Source organism: Pelophylax lessonae (assembly GCF_965119305.1).
Source record: "Pelophylax lessonae genome assembly, chromosome: 3".
In the NCBI taxonomy this organism is placed as follows: Eukaryota; Metazoa; Chordata; class Amphibia; order Anura; family Ranidae; genus Pelophylax; species Pelophylax lessonae.
The window spans coordinates 253,419,273-253,435,309 of NC_138770.1; positions in this window are offsets into that span (position 1 = coordinate 253,419,273).

The following is a 16,037-nucleotide window of genomic DNA, read 5'->3' on the forward strand; positions in this document are numbered from 1 at the left end:
CATCCATTGCCCACTCCTCCCAACTGAGAGAATTACAGCGACACATGGAGGATCTGGACAACAGGGGTCGTCGTCATAACCTTCGGGTAAGAGGTCTCCCTGAAACAGTGGAACCAAGCCAAATCACTAATGCAACGACACAGATTTTCAACGACATCCTTGGCAGACCACCAGAAGTCCCAATTGAATTTGAACGCCTACATAGGGCCCTGAGACCTAGGTCGAGAGACACTGATCCTCCCAGGGACATAGTGTGCTGTCTGGTGAATTTTAGACTTAAGGAAGATATACTTAGACGGGCCAGAGACCGCCATACACTCCTATTCCAGGGTTCCGAAATCAAAATCTATCAAGATTTATCCCCAATCACATTACAAAGGAGAAGAGACCTTCGTCCCCTACTGGAATCACTCCGCAACAAAAATATCCAATACCGTTGGAAATTCCCGTTTTGCCTGCAAGCATCCTCTAATGGCCGAACTGCAACCCTACGCTTCCCGGAAGATCTGCCGTCCTTTTGCGCTATCCTAGATCTCCCGCGCATCGACCTCCCCGACTGGTACAGACCTCCACAACTCCCTTCCGTTCGGAGGGTGACGTCTATGGACACTATTCCGAAGAGAGAGGATATTCACCAGAGACGCCAAAGATCAGCCTCCCCGAGACGTGAACTCTTCTCTCAATCTCAACCCCACAGGAACAACAATGGAAGCCCAACAGCATCTCCAGTCCATAGAAAACCTCGTCATGAAGATCCGATCTAAAACACACAGAAACCACCTCTTCAGGAAAATCCTTTCCCAGAGACTCTCTTTCTCCTTGTTTTTCTCCCACCCCCCCTTCTCTTTTTTTTTCTTTTCGTTTTTTTTTTTTTGTTTTTTTCTCTCTTACATTAACCCTCTTTTTACAGATACAATATTCTCAACTTAAAGACTCCTTCAGCCACAAGAACATTACCTTCATCTACGCATAAGTAAGAAGTCTCATCTCTGCAAAGCTACCGCGCACCCACAGACTTCACCAAGTTCCGAACTTGAAGGTTCACTTGCTCTTCTAAAGACCTGCCTCTACCTTCCACTTAGGGACTGGTAATGTATTATTTGGTTTCACACACTCATCTTAAGTCTCCGGACCACCCACTCCCTCTTATGTTTGATTCATCCCGCATTGCCCCATCCAAAGATATCCCTCTCCCCACCTCAAACTACAGACTATGTCCATCTTGAAATACGGACCTAAAGTTCCCCCCCCCCCTCCCCCCCCAATTTGCAATCCCAATTTAAAAGACTAATACAACTCCACCTCATTCTACACCCTGATCAACCTACTCTTCATTTCAATGGACCTTGTCAAGGATCGCAGTTGTGATCACTGTTTGAATACCTAGTTTTGAAATTGACAACATTGATTGTCTTATACCTACTGCTAATTTTGTTAACAGCATTTTCTATCGTTGATCCTGACCTTGTTGGTAATGTATTTTAATATAGTGGGAATCAGTGTTCCGGTCCCCCCACAGTTCCACTGTTACACAATTACCCCATATTCCAGATATGCTAAACTTAAGCCTAAAAACTTCCTTTCCCTCCCAATCCTACTCGCAATATAAACCACCTACTTTAAGGTACCCTTTTCCTCCACCTCCCCAAGAAGAGAGAGGCGGGAAAGGAGAGATGAGGAAGAAGGGGAAAGGGAAAAAAAAAGGAAAAAAGAAGGGAAGAGAAAAATTAAAAAATAAAGGAAGTCTGTTAGACCCTTGTTATCCTTTAATTAATATAAACAGAGGTTCCGGAACACTGACCCTTCATGTATGTTATGATTCTCATTTGATGCACCACTCTCCCCTGGTTCCTACCTCCTTCCCTCCTGTATTGCTATACACATGCCTCGAAATATGTCCTAACAGGTATATATATTTGTGTAATTACCTCTTTTCCCCTGTACAAGTAATCATACACACTATTTAACCTTCTCCATTACTGATCCCTCTTGGCTTCACACGTACTCCCATAGTCTTTATACCCCCCCACCTGAAGACCCACCCCCTTTTTTTTTTTTTTTTTTTAATTTTTTGATTTTTTATTTATTTTTTTTTCTCTCCTCTAACTAACTTCTCTGGACTGACATTGGGATACACTCAGAAGTCCCTATACACTCCTCTGATCCTCCTTCTGGCCAATATATCTTCCAGTTTTGGTAAAATAAACTTTCCTCTGTATACATCTCCTCATCCCCCCTTGTTCGCTCCCCGGCAACCTGTCATATCCCTTAAGCAAATTATTTTACCAGACGAGCCGTACACCAAACCTTACCACCCATCCCCTGGGCTGGCATGGGACCCCTTGGGATCCATTTCCAACCCGAGCGTCATTTACACCTCCAAGAGACAGGAATTGATTTTTTCTCTTCCCTGTCGAACTCTCTCGAACTGTAACTATTCAACTAGGGTGGGATATACTCCACCTCCCTAGTCTCGTTTACTCATCCCCCATATATAACCTTAACTTACCCATCCCCCCACCCACTACCCCCCAAACTCTGACCGGTCCCTGTTCCACCGTCTACATTCAAACTCAAACTAAGCCCCTTTCGAGTACAAGAAAATCCCATCCGATCTATACCCCTACACCAACGCTACCTACTTCTGACATTCAACATGACTTCTACTCCCACTACTCAGAATTCAGTCCCACTTAAAATAGTATCTCTGAATGTCAAAGGCCTGAATATTCCACAAAAGCGCTCACAAGTCCTTGACCTTATGAGAAAACTCAAAGCAGATATTGTCTACCTCCAAGAGACACACTTCCGCTCCCGAGACACTCCTAAATTTTCAAACCACATATACAACACGGTTTATCTATCTACAAACCCCCTAGGCAAAACTAAAGGGGTAGCTATATTGATCTCCAAAAAGCTTGACTGGACGCTCCATGACTCGGTGATTGACCCAGAAGGTAGATTTATTTTTCTCAAGGGCCAAATAGACAATAAACCTTTCACACTGGCCAACATCTACAGCCCAAACACGGCCCAGATCTCCTTTTTCAGGAAAATTGCACACACCCTTTCGGGTTTCCAAAAAGGTATCACGATTCTAGGCGGTGACTTCAATGTCGCTCTATATCCACTACTAGACACTTCCACAGGCTCATCCTCTCTGCCCTATAGAGCCCTGAAACAGATCAGAAAACAGCTTCATGATCTCTTACTTCATGACTCCTGGCGCACTACCCACCCATCCACAAAAGATTATACTTTTTTCTCTTCCCCCCACAACAGATATTCCAGACTCGACTATATTTTTCTGTCTCAAAAAGATCTCCCCTACATCAAAAAAGCCACAATCGAACCCTTAATCTTATCTGATCACCATCCTGTATCGCTGACACTCTCTCTCCCATCCCATACCTACCACTCCAAATTCTGGAGACTAGATGCTTCGCTGCTGACTCTTGATTCAGACGTCCAACACATCCGCTCGGCGATTTCTGACTTCTTCACGTTGAACGATAACGCAGATACCTCTCCCATTACCATCTGGGAAGCACATAAATGCGTTATAAGAGGAGTACTACTAGCTCTGAAAGCCTCTAAGAAAAAAGCACACCAAACCAAAACCAATTCACTCATTCAGACAATTAAATCCCTTGAGGCCTCACATAAGCGTACACAAGCTGAAGACACCTATAATGACCTTATCAAAAATAGACAACTTCTCCTAGACGAACTGAATCTTAGAGTCAGACGCAAATTCATCTTTCAACAGAAATTATTCTATGAGCATGGTAACAAAAGCGGCCAATATCTAGCAAGAGCCCTCCAGGCCAAAAAAGCGTCGCTTTCTGTTCGCAATATTAAAAACGGCCAAGGTCATGTTTCCGCTAGCTCCCCAGATATCGCTGCCCAATTTCAACATTACTATTCTAAACTATACAATCTTAACCCTTCTCCTGCTGAAAATGACAAACCCACCCTGATCCGTGATTTCCTCCCATCACTCCTGAAACAGCCCAAGATCTAGAAAAACCCATATCCCAGGATGAACTTAATATAGAAGTTAAACAACTTAAAGTTGGCAAAAGTCCCGGCCCAGACGGCTTTACCGCCCCATATTACAGGACCTATCTAGACATTCTCTCTGGCCCCATGATAAAGACTTTTAATTCATTGTCATCTCCACCTCTCCCTCCAAACAGATTGTTAGAATCCCATATTACTGTCATACACAAAGAAGGAAAGGACCCCACCTCAGTGACGAATTATAGACCCATTTCTTTATTGAATGTTGATATCAAATTGTTTGCTAAAATCCTAGCAAACAGACTTCTCCCTATCATCCCAAACCTAATCAATAAAAACCAAGTAGGTTTCGTTCCAGGCCGCGAGGCCCGCGACAATACGATAAAAGCAATAAATGTACACAATTGGATGTCCACTTCCAAACTTGAAGGCTTTAGGCTGTCCTTAGATGCTGAAAAGGCGTTTGACAGGCTTGACTGGACCTATATGGCTGATGTTCTAAAACACTTAGGCTTTCCAGATAGATTATTACGGTTTATCATGTCTCTATACTCCACCCCTTCAGCGAAAGTCAAGGTCAACGGACACCTGTCAGACGCCTTTTCCATCGGTAACGGCACCAGACAGGGCTGTCCCCTATCCCCTATTTTATTTATACTCACTCTAGAACCCTTCTTGCGCTCCTTAGACGCCAACCAAAATATCCATGGTATCACAATTGGCACCAAAATATATAAATTAGCTGCCTTCGCAGACGACATTCTTCTTTTCCTTGGCCAACCACTACTATCCATCCCTACATTACTACACGAATTTAAACTTTTTCAAAGCATTTCGAATTTTAAAATAAATTTTTCAAAGTCACATGCACTGAACATTTCCTTACCCTCGAAGATAGTAGCTCAATGTAAATGCAACTTTCCCTTCCAATGGCAACAAGAGTCCATAAAATACCTGGGCATACACCTACCAACAAACTTAAAAGACCTATTTGCCAAAAACTTCCTCCCTGTATTAAAAACCATTAAAGAAGACATTGGCAATTGGTCCAAACCCCATTTCTCGTGGTTCGGTAGAGCAGCTATCATTAAAATGAATGTCCTTCCCCGCATCCTATACCTACTACAGACAATCCCCATTAAATTACCATCCACCTTTTTTCAAGCCTTCAAATCCACATGTATTAAATTTCTTTGGCACCAATCCAGACCAAGACTCTCATTTGATCTTTTGTCTAAACCGAAACTTATGGGTGGTATCGGTCTCCCAGATCTGAAAAAATACTATTGGGCTTGCCACTTGACAAGAATTTTAGATTGGTCCTTACATAGGGAGAATAAAGACTGGATCTCCCTGGAAAACTCGATCGCCGGCATCCCCATTCAATCATTACCTTGGCTAACACCGCAAAATATTCCTCCCTGTCTTAAATCTCATCCTTTGATATCTGCCACCCTATCCACCTTCAGAGACATTTGCTCGAACTCTCTCATTTCCTCCACTCCGGGCCCCCTCATACCGCTGAAACTCAATCCAGACTTTCCTCCGGGAATGTCTCCATCTTTCCTTTCAAATACCTGGAGACACGACACAATTCAAGCATACCATTTTTATAGAAACGGTCTCCTTCTTGAAAGATCCCAGCTTCCATCTATATCCGACTCACCCCCCATACCCCAATGGATTTATTTCCAAATTCGACACTTCCTAAACACGCAGAACCGCTCCAATGACCTAACCAGATCTCTAACTCCATTCGAAACTCTATGCACGAGCAACACCCCCCAACGACATATGATTTCCACAACCTATAATATGCTCTTCGCAGACTCGGAGATAGTCACAGCCAAAATTATACATACCTGGGAATCAGACCTGAACATTCAACTCACTAAACGCGAATGGGAAAATATTTGCTTTATTACACATAAAAGCTCCCTCAACGTCTCAATGCAGGAATCATGCTACAAACTCTTGACCAGGTGGTACAGGACCCCAACGATCCTACACAAATTCTACCCTGATTCACCCCCGACTTGCTGGAGATGTCACGAACATCAAGGAACACTTCTTCATCTTTTCTGGACTTGTCCCAGAATCCAACCTTTCTGGTCCAAAATCCATGAAATCATAACGACACATCTAAATATCTCACTACGTTACGCACCGGCACATTTCCTACTACAACACACCACAACCCCTCCACGCCGCTACTGCAAATCTATAACACCATTTCTGATCAATGCCGCAAAAGCATGCATCCCTTTACACTGGAAGTCTCAATCCCCACCCTCCATAAAGGAATGGATCCAAAGAATAGATAAAATTGCAAAATTTGAACAACTCATAGCAATTGCACGCGACTCACCTGATAAATACGCTCACATTTGGGCTACATGGTCCACTTTTAAATCATCCTCTACCTATAACGCACTTATGTCGCATAATAACACCAACGTTTCTCTTCCCAATAATGACTTGTGACACTGGACCATCCTGACACATACCCCTTAATTTTTCTTTATCCGATACACATTGAAAAGTGGAGGACTCATCCGAATTTTATTTTTCCAACTATATGATGCTCCCACCCCTAAACAAGGGTGGAAAGTGGGAGTTCATCGTGTCTTTTTCCTTTCTCATCGGATGAGAACCCTCCATACCGCCCTTAATAGTACTCACTCTGCCCAACCCATCCCTCTAACATTAGACTAAGTGTGAACGACCCCGGAACAGGGACTGAGTCAGACTCCCCCCCTAACCCTCTCCTACCCCCCCCCTTACCTCCCTCCCAACCGCATTTGAACGGAGGGTTAATTTGGCCACATCAGGGTACCACCTTGACCCTCCACAAGCGCCCAGTCATACATTTATTTACCCCTAGATTATTACATAATCAACATAGCTGACCTACCTATCACTTAGACAACACCTTCTCCATACCCTTCAGATCTCAGCTATGGAATAAACCACAAGGAGATCCTATTCTTATAGTCGGATCTTTACCAACCCCTTATGCCTTTCACTCACACCCATGAACCGATCTTTATCTAGCTCTCTAATTTTGGCATGTTCAAGATAAATCCTTTCTCACGATGTACTTGACTTTTCGTTATTTGTCAAATACCTTTCCTCTTGACAATATGTTTAGGTTGACTTGTTATCCATTCTTGGTTATAAGATTATTGTATTCTCCTTGTTCAATGCAATACTTTATGTTCACCAAATGCCTTTCCAGTCTTGCTGTATGACTTGTTCAATTTCATTTAATAAAAATATTTTGGAAAAAAAAAAAAAACAAAATATTAAAAATTGAAGAAAAAAACTTTTAAAACCACGCACCGATATGTTGAACTTTTTCCTCAACAAAAGAACACCAGAGGAAGCCTGAATCAAGCTAATCCTTTGTGTCTTTAAAAACAAAAAACAAAATATTAAAAATTGAAGAAAAAAACTTTTAAAACCACGCACCGATTTGTTGAACTTTTTCCTCAACAAAAGAACACCAGAGGAAGCCTGAATCAAGCTAATCCTATGTGTCTTTAAAAACAAAAACTAGAAATTGTGAGATTTTTCAAAACTCAACAATAAAAACTACACCCTTTCGGTGGTTTTCAAATAACAACTTCATTCATGTAGCCACCGCAAGAAATGATGCTTGGTAAGCTTTCACAGAACAAAACAAGCAATAAAAAACAAAATTTTCCCGTTAAAGATATATCCTCCCAATTGCAGTGACCAGTATGCAAAAAGTTCATCTGATATATATACACAATTATGGGAATTTTTTTTAAAAAAAAAAACTCTGTGGTGTATCCTTTTCAAATACCCACTAAAACAATTTTTCATTGTTTTTCCTAGATTAATTGCTGTGGCCTTCAGACTAAACCCAGCTTTATAACCTTACACAAATCTTGGTATTTGCTGTATTAAAAATTTTCAGACTGATCAATGCTTCATGGTCGCCAATTATGTTACCAAAAATATATGAGAGTTAATTTATCTCAGACAATATTTGGGTTAATAATGAGAGTTCTATGACTGAATGAAAACTTTAACACAACAATTATTTATTTGTATCTAGGTTGAAAAGCCTACTTAATTTACAACAATCCAACTATTGTACATACTACAAAATGTAAAAGATTCCTAGTTTAACTCAACAAATACAATGCATAGAGTATAGACTCATATACACACACTATGACCGACACAAATAAAATATACAATGTAAACCCTTAATCCTTAATCCATAATTACCTCTAGTGATGGCTCTCGCTCTCCCATGCCAAACAGGAAGTCCCTCTATCTCATCTTTCCTCATACAGACCCATCTCCCATAGCCTTGTATAGGACAATTCTCATTGGTTCAGCTATCATGTTCTGTCACTTCCTCTGGGCGTATCTCGTTCAGGATAGGACCATTTCCCCCTCCCATAGTTATGCCTCTTTCTAACCACTCCTCTCTGTGTGGGGGGGGGGTGCGTTTACTCCTCACTGTGGAGGAGCTCTGAAATGGCTACTTAAAGCGGAGTTCCAGCCATTTACTCACCTGTCCAATGGTCCAGCGATGCGGCCGCCCGAAGCCTCGATCCTCTCCCTCGGCGCCGGCATCACTGCTGTGGGCACCCGGCTGTTACAGTTTGCGGCTTCACAGCCGGGTACCCACTGCGCATGCGCGAGTTGCGCTGCGCGCCGTGATTGGCCGGCAATCTTCTGGGACCTCTGACGTGTCCCAGAAGATTGCAGGGAGGGAGGGGGAGAGGAGAACTTCCGCTCAGGGTGCCGCGGCGCTCCGAGCTGAAGTGGGAGCGGGTACCAGTCAAAACTAGGTACCCGCTCCCCCCCCCAAAAAATGACATGCCAAATGTGGCATGTCGGGGGGTCAGGACTCCCTAAAGCGGAAGTTCCACTTTTGGGTGGAACTCCGCTTTAAGATATGCAAGATGTGTCCTGGAAGCCTGTGGCCCCAGAAAGTCTAGCTTTCAAAGATGTAATCACAGGTTAATACTATCCGTAGTTTTTTATATGTAAACAGCAGTTGTCCCCTGGTAGTTCAGGCCTGCATTTTAAATGGACTTGTTAAACCGGTTCCTATAACTGACTGCTAAAGGAAGTCACCCAGCTTCATATAATTGACAATCCTATCTCAACTAAATGTAAAATCCAAAACTCAATATCTCATACATGTATATATTTACATAAATATTTACAATCTCTACAATGGAGATTTATACATAATCTCCTCATCATCACAAAACGATAAGGGAGATTACACCTAAATTCAATATGGCAACAGCATGGATTAATTGCATCAAAAATACCTTGTGTTAAAGGCTTCCAATTATTTTCAAACACATTTATAATACAATTTCATTTTTCAAAATGTGATCTATAATTTTATGTTTTTTACAAAATGCTGAAGTTCAGTGAATTAAATATCAAATGCAACAGGGTTGACTTGTTGAATGCAAACAGGACAGTAGCAAACAAATAACTAAAATAAATCATCACTAAATTCAAAGTGAACTCAAAAAAAATCCTAAATTATATAACACATGGACACGGTATAAAGTGCAAATTAATAAATAAATTACAAACAAAGGTATTGTTCAGAAGGACCAAAAAATAAACAAAAATGCAAAATGGTCCATAAATTGCTAGTGTGCAACAATACGTGATTATATAAATAAATATATCACATAATATGCCAAAAACATAAAGTGCTGATGTAAAGATATATGTGAAATAATGATATCACTATATCAATAATGTATCATAATGATGACCCAAAAATATATATATTTTAGTCCATAAAGTGCTGACGTGAAGATACGTGATATAAATAAATAAAGATTATTGTGTATAAAAGTTCATAATAAAAGTTCATGTGCAAAAAAGTGCAAACAGCAGCAAACAATGGTGGTCGAAATAACGTGATTTGCACTCAATTCCAAAAGGGTCACCGATGTGAACAACCCTCGCAGTGAATCCGACACTGAGTGCAATGGCCGATAACCTCTACAATAGTTGTAATAAGCGTGGTATAGAGATACTATCTCTTATATGGCTCCAACCAGGGTAGCAGGAAAGCTGATGGATGGTGATTCCTATTTTTCAAAGGGTCCGCTTGTCTCTCTCCCTCAAAAGGATATAACAAGAAGGGGCCTCATGGTGTAGTACATCAAAATATTTATTAAAAAAACATAAATTATTTACATTTAAAACAAAGTACTCTTTCCCCTCAATCGCGATATAGACAGAATGTAAACTTTTGGTCACGTCCGTAGACCAGAAGTGACGTCACCCGACTCTATCTAACGCGTTACGTCACTCTCACATGTGACTTTCTCAAGTGTATCAAAGGACAGTAGTAAGGTTTTGATTTTAAAACGGTGCTGTATTGTTGGTAGGATCTTGTTTTGAAGGTGCCAATAAAGCCGGAGTCAGTAATCAAGAGTTTTAATTTTTGATTTAAGTGTTCATTTTGCAAGGGGATTTTCCCTTAGGGAATATGGCAAAATTTCACTTTGCAAAGAATACAAAATGTTTGCTTGCACATGATTAGCGGATGGAAGTAATCACAGCTTCACCTTAATTACTTAGCTAAGGGAAACATTTTTGTAAATTTTTAAAAGCCAAAAAAAAAATGAGATAAATATATTGGTAAAAAAAATTTGAGACAATAGTTACAGGCTATTTGTAACTTCTATTATAGAAACCACTAGCAAAATATTCTGAAAATATTACTACTAGGTTCTGCAAAAGACTTTGCAACTAATCATATTAAGTGTTTTGTATTTTATCAGAGGTTACAGACTTACATCTTAAATCTACTATAATATTATTCTTTTTTTTATCACTGGGTATTGGCAACTGCACAATAATGTACAGAACAATAATAGTACACATTTGCATACCAGTCAAAGCTATCACCCTTACAATGGCAAATGGGAACAAAATTATTGGTTCAAGTTTATTGGATGTTGCCGTTGAGTTGAATAATTAATGTCTATCTGAACAAATGATGCAAATTTCGCTGAAATGTAGTGTATGCTCTATACAATATTGCTATAGCTTTCTTTCAATATAATTCAATTAATACTACTGGTGTAGTTTTTTTTTTATCCCTATCAACCATATGTATCCAGTTTTTTCCAGAAGTTGTACTGATGGGTGTGAACTTTTATGATGTTTTATAGTAACAATAAAGAGCTTTGATGTTTATAATTTAGTGTTATGGACTTGAAAACATAACGAATAGACAGTGAATCTTTTTTCTATCAGTATCATTTGGTTACGCTTCTCAACAAAATGTCATATTCTTCCAAGTACCCAAAGAGGAGTAGATTACTCGCTGGTAATAGTATAGGAGACTTTATTTGCATAAAGTATACATTATACATATTCATAAAATAAATAAATATCTAATGTATGATACATGCATGAGAAATCATAGTTAATATATCTGTAAATATAATCCTTGTCATTAATCATTGGGCATTCAAGATACAGGTGAAGGCCAAATCATCCTTCAAAGATATACTGTGCACATTGAAAAATGACTGCAGTGTATTGACTAAATATTTATGGTAAAGGAACTATACAAAAATTATGTAACTGTGATCTTAATCCTCAAAACTGTGTATTTAAGATGCAGATAGAAACAAAATCATAATTTTGGATGTATATACAGTATAGTAAAGTGTAAGCACAATATATTAGACATACCTATATTCACATTGTATAGTCTTAGTGCTTCTCATTTTTCCCCGTTGCTTGTATATGTCAGGAAGTTTGAACGATTAATAGGGCCAGTTATATTGATTACTTAATTTAACAAAATATGACGGTGCCTACATTATAAAAAAAAATTATTACATTTATTTACACTGACTCAATTAGTTATTCCCTGAATTTGTGCCCTATGCAGATATTTTAAGCACAATAAAATTGTGTGAAAGTATGGGCTACAAAAATTGAAAAATAAATTAAGACTTATTTAACAATTAAGTCACTAGCAATCAAGTATAGCAGCAGGATTGATAGTATGACATAGATACATAACATTTATATTTTGCAACTAGAACCACGGCTTATACAGCTACAATTGTATGCCTAATAATAGGATAAATTGGATGATTTATTGTCCACTCATAGGTATCAATGATAATCTGCAGACAACTAGGACAGAATTTATCAGACATCCTGTTTGCTTTCTCTGCAGCAGAAAAGAGGGGTTGAGTCTATGTACAGATTGTGATGATACAGCTTGGATTTTTTTTACCTATTCCCTAAGGGATTATAAAGGAATAAGGGAAAAGGGATACTGTGATCGCAGGTAATGCCAAAATCCAAAGCACAAAAATAAGGAAAAATATCTAGGTAAGTTATATTTAGGTGTAAGAGAGAATTTTTCAAGGTAATGATCACATTACAGAAACTGATTGGTGTTGAATTTAAAGCCACACTTCAGTAGGACATCCAGGGAAATCAGTTGAACGTCTCAGACAAAGAGTGCGTGCTGCACAAGAGCGTGTTGATGGTGATGATAAAAATGATGATGATCAAAAATGCTGATTAAGGAGGGTGAAGCTGAAGAGATAATGATAGCTCTGGATAAGATAATGGTGATAGAAGGTGAAGGAGCAAGATGAATACGGTGATGGATCAAGATAATGATTAGGATGGAGGTCCCATTTCTCTGTGAATTTCCCTATTTTATTCCCAAAAATCCAATAATCTAGGGACTAGCCCAGAGGGTGTAGTTTGCAATATTTACTTATAGGCATGTGCACTGCTGAAAAATTTATTTCGTTTAGCTTTCGTTTAATTAGTTTTTTTTTTTTTTTTGTTATTGGATCATTAGTTATGATCAGCATTCGTTGCTTCAGATCATTCATAAATTCAGATGGTGTTCGTATTCGAACTCAGACCATTCGTTCATTCGGACATTGGTTATATTCTTAATCTTTGTTAGTTTGGATTTTTCAGTTTATACTTTTATTAGATAATTCGTTATTTCCAATTTTTTCATTGATACAGAAATATTCCTTATTTCCGAATCGGCATGCAATGCTGAGATTAATTTAGTAGGCCTCAGCTACCTACTAGCACATGTATTTAAAGAACATAACTGACAATTAACAATCATTAAAGTGTTAGACTTAGAAACTGTGTATAATAATAAATTAGAATCACATAATTCCTCTTACACAGTTATATTCACTTTACCACAGTGCAGCCAATCAGGTAGCATGACCAGCATGCACCATTCCCTTAAATAACCCTACCCATGTAACTATTCTTTGTGGGAGTTAAGGAGCAGAGATGAGAGGATGTCAACTATGTTTAAATAGTACTAATAAATTATTTAGCTTTTTTATCTAACAAATAATAAATAAATAAATAAATAGTATCAGGAAAAGAAAGGGATAGAGAAGGAGTATTACTGCCCGGTCCTTAGAATTGGCCAGGCTTAACATTAAAACAAAGATATACCAATATCATTATCTAGTAGATGGCTGAAAACAACAAAAAAAATCGGCAGTGAAGACAGACAGCAAAATAATAAAACCCACACTTATCTCACTAAAGTAAACTGCAGGAAAAAATAATATTTTTTTTTTTTAACTTAAAAAGTGCAGACTGCTGCAGACACACAGCAAGGTAAGAAAACCAAAAGCTGAGAAGGAAAGCCGCTCAGGTGAGACAAAGCACTCCGGTGCAGGTCGGATCCGCCATCCAAAACTTGATAAACCAAAAGGAAAATGGACTGCACTCAAGAGTAAATGAAATTAGAAATATCCTTTATTCATCATGAAGGATCATTACAGACAGTGCATCATCGGGGCATGCGACAGGTTGATGCGTTTCACGATACAGAGGATCGCTTACTCACAACCATAAGAAAACCCACACTGTCTCACTAAAGGAAAAAAAAATAGAACTGCAGGAAATCCTATTTTACTACTAAGAAGAAAAGTAAGCTTAATTAGAAATTATGAATTTCTCTCTCACTCCACAACTCACCACTAGACCACTAGAACTGCATTGCAGTGCAGACTGCTGAAGACAGAAGGGAATAAGGCATTAGCTTACTCGAGATAACACATGACATCACTAACACTGCCCATTTTGAAATCAAATGAATCTAAATAAATCCAAAAGTAATACAAATTCATTCATTATCTCTTTATTTTCAGCAATAACGAAGTCGAAAAGAATGAAAATTCTAAAAACTGAATTATCCAAATGTAATCGCTTCGTTAAACTGGTAGGTTGAATATTTTTTGTTCTTTGGGATTTTTGTTCTTTATGACAATTCCTTTTTGTACGCATTTGTCAAAGAGTCTTTCGCTCATTTGTATGCTCTCAAATAAACGAATATGCCAAATTTTGTCTGAAAAAAATTTGTAACAAAACAAATTGCACATGTCTATTTACTTACTTCTGATTGGGGAGTAACATTACTGATTACCTAATTGCTAGTCAGTGATTTTTTTTTTTTTTAATCTGCCAGATGGCACTCTAAGACTAGAATCCCTATATTAATTTTTTTGGGAATAAAATGGGATTTTAATAATTTCACTCTTATATGGAATATAATAGTTTATTCCTGGGTTAATTTTAATATGTTATTTTACTTATCGAGTGTATAGATACAGGTATATTCCTCTGGGGTGTGTGTGGCATTATGTGAGATACTAATCTTTGGTATAATATCATCTTTGTCATGTAACGCTGGTAAAAGAAAAATGTGTAATTTTACCCAGGGATCCATGTAAAAGTATTAATTATTACTCCTTAAAGAAGGTTTGTATACATTTTGTACCATTTTTTCAAAGGACATTTCCTGTTTTGTCACTTCCTGCATCCTGGAGTCTGTAATTGTGTATATTCACTGTGGGGCATCTTGTTTTGCAGCAATGTCATTCAAGGTTTTTGTGTACACAATTGTGTGACAACAGAGACAAGTGGACATTTGATAATTTCACTATATTTTTTTCATGTTCTATGGTACACTTTATTGCAATATTATTTTGCATTTCACATATGTGTTGATGTTCATTTGTGTGCACGTATTCCTTAGTCTTTAGTTTATTTACTCTTTATTGCGCTGCACTTTTATATATAAATGTATATAATTTTCAAGAAACATTATATGGTGGTTGGAAGTGAACGCACGTTTAAAGTGCTAGCAGTAAGTTTGCCTGGGTGTTAGGGTTTAATTATTAGTATTGTGTAAGGTTGGTTGCGCTGATTAGTTTCACTATATGTATGTCTATCTATTCTGATCCACAATATTGTGAAGGAGCACTTCCTCCATAAGGGGGATAAGGGTATAAGCAAAGTGAAAATGTTCCCCTCCCCTCTCTGCCTTCCTTTTAACTATGAAAAATGGAGTGCATCCAAGATTTTGTCAAGGCACTGGATTCTGGATCTACAACTGGATCCACTTGTGTTTTGCCTTTGCACTGTGGTACGAGCGGGCGGTAGAGCTCTTGACTGACTTGGTGCTACCCTTTCCACATTAGTATTTGGAGTGGTTGATTTTGATGTTGTAAATGGATCCCCTTCCACCATAGTATTCTTTTCAGTCTCTTCTACTTCCCTCTCCAATGACTCCTCATCATTATCAAAGTTACTGTCAGTTCTGTGTAACTGAAACAGAAAAGAAGGATTACAAACTATACTTGATAACTTAGCTATGCAGCTATGTATACTTATGGATGAAGCTCCATGATGGGGTGCCAAAATACCAGTTGAGTAAAATAAACATATGGGGTGTGTTTTTTTTAGCCCAAACCACTATATATGTCAATCCGCTATTTATGTACTTCTCTTTGCTAATAATCATGCATTTTTCTCCATCTGGCTTTCAATGATTGCACTGCAAAAACATAGACCAGGGGAAATATTTTTTTTCTTTTTAGGTTTTTTTTTCAACTAGCAATTTATTTACTTTCATCCATTTGGAGTTTCACCTAGCAAAATCTACTATCTATTACATG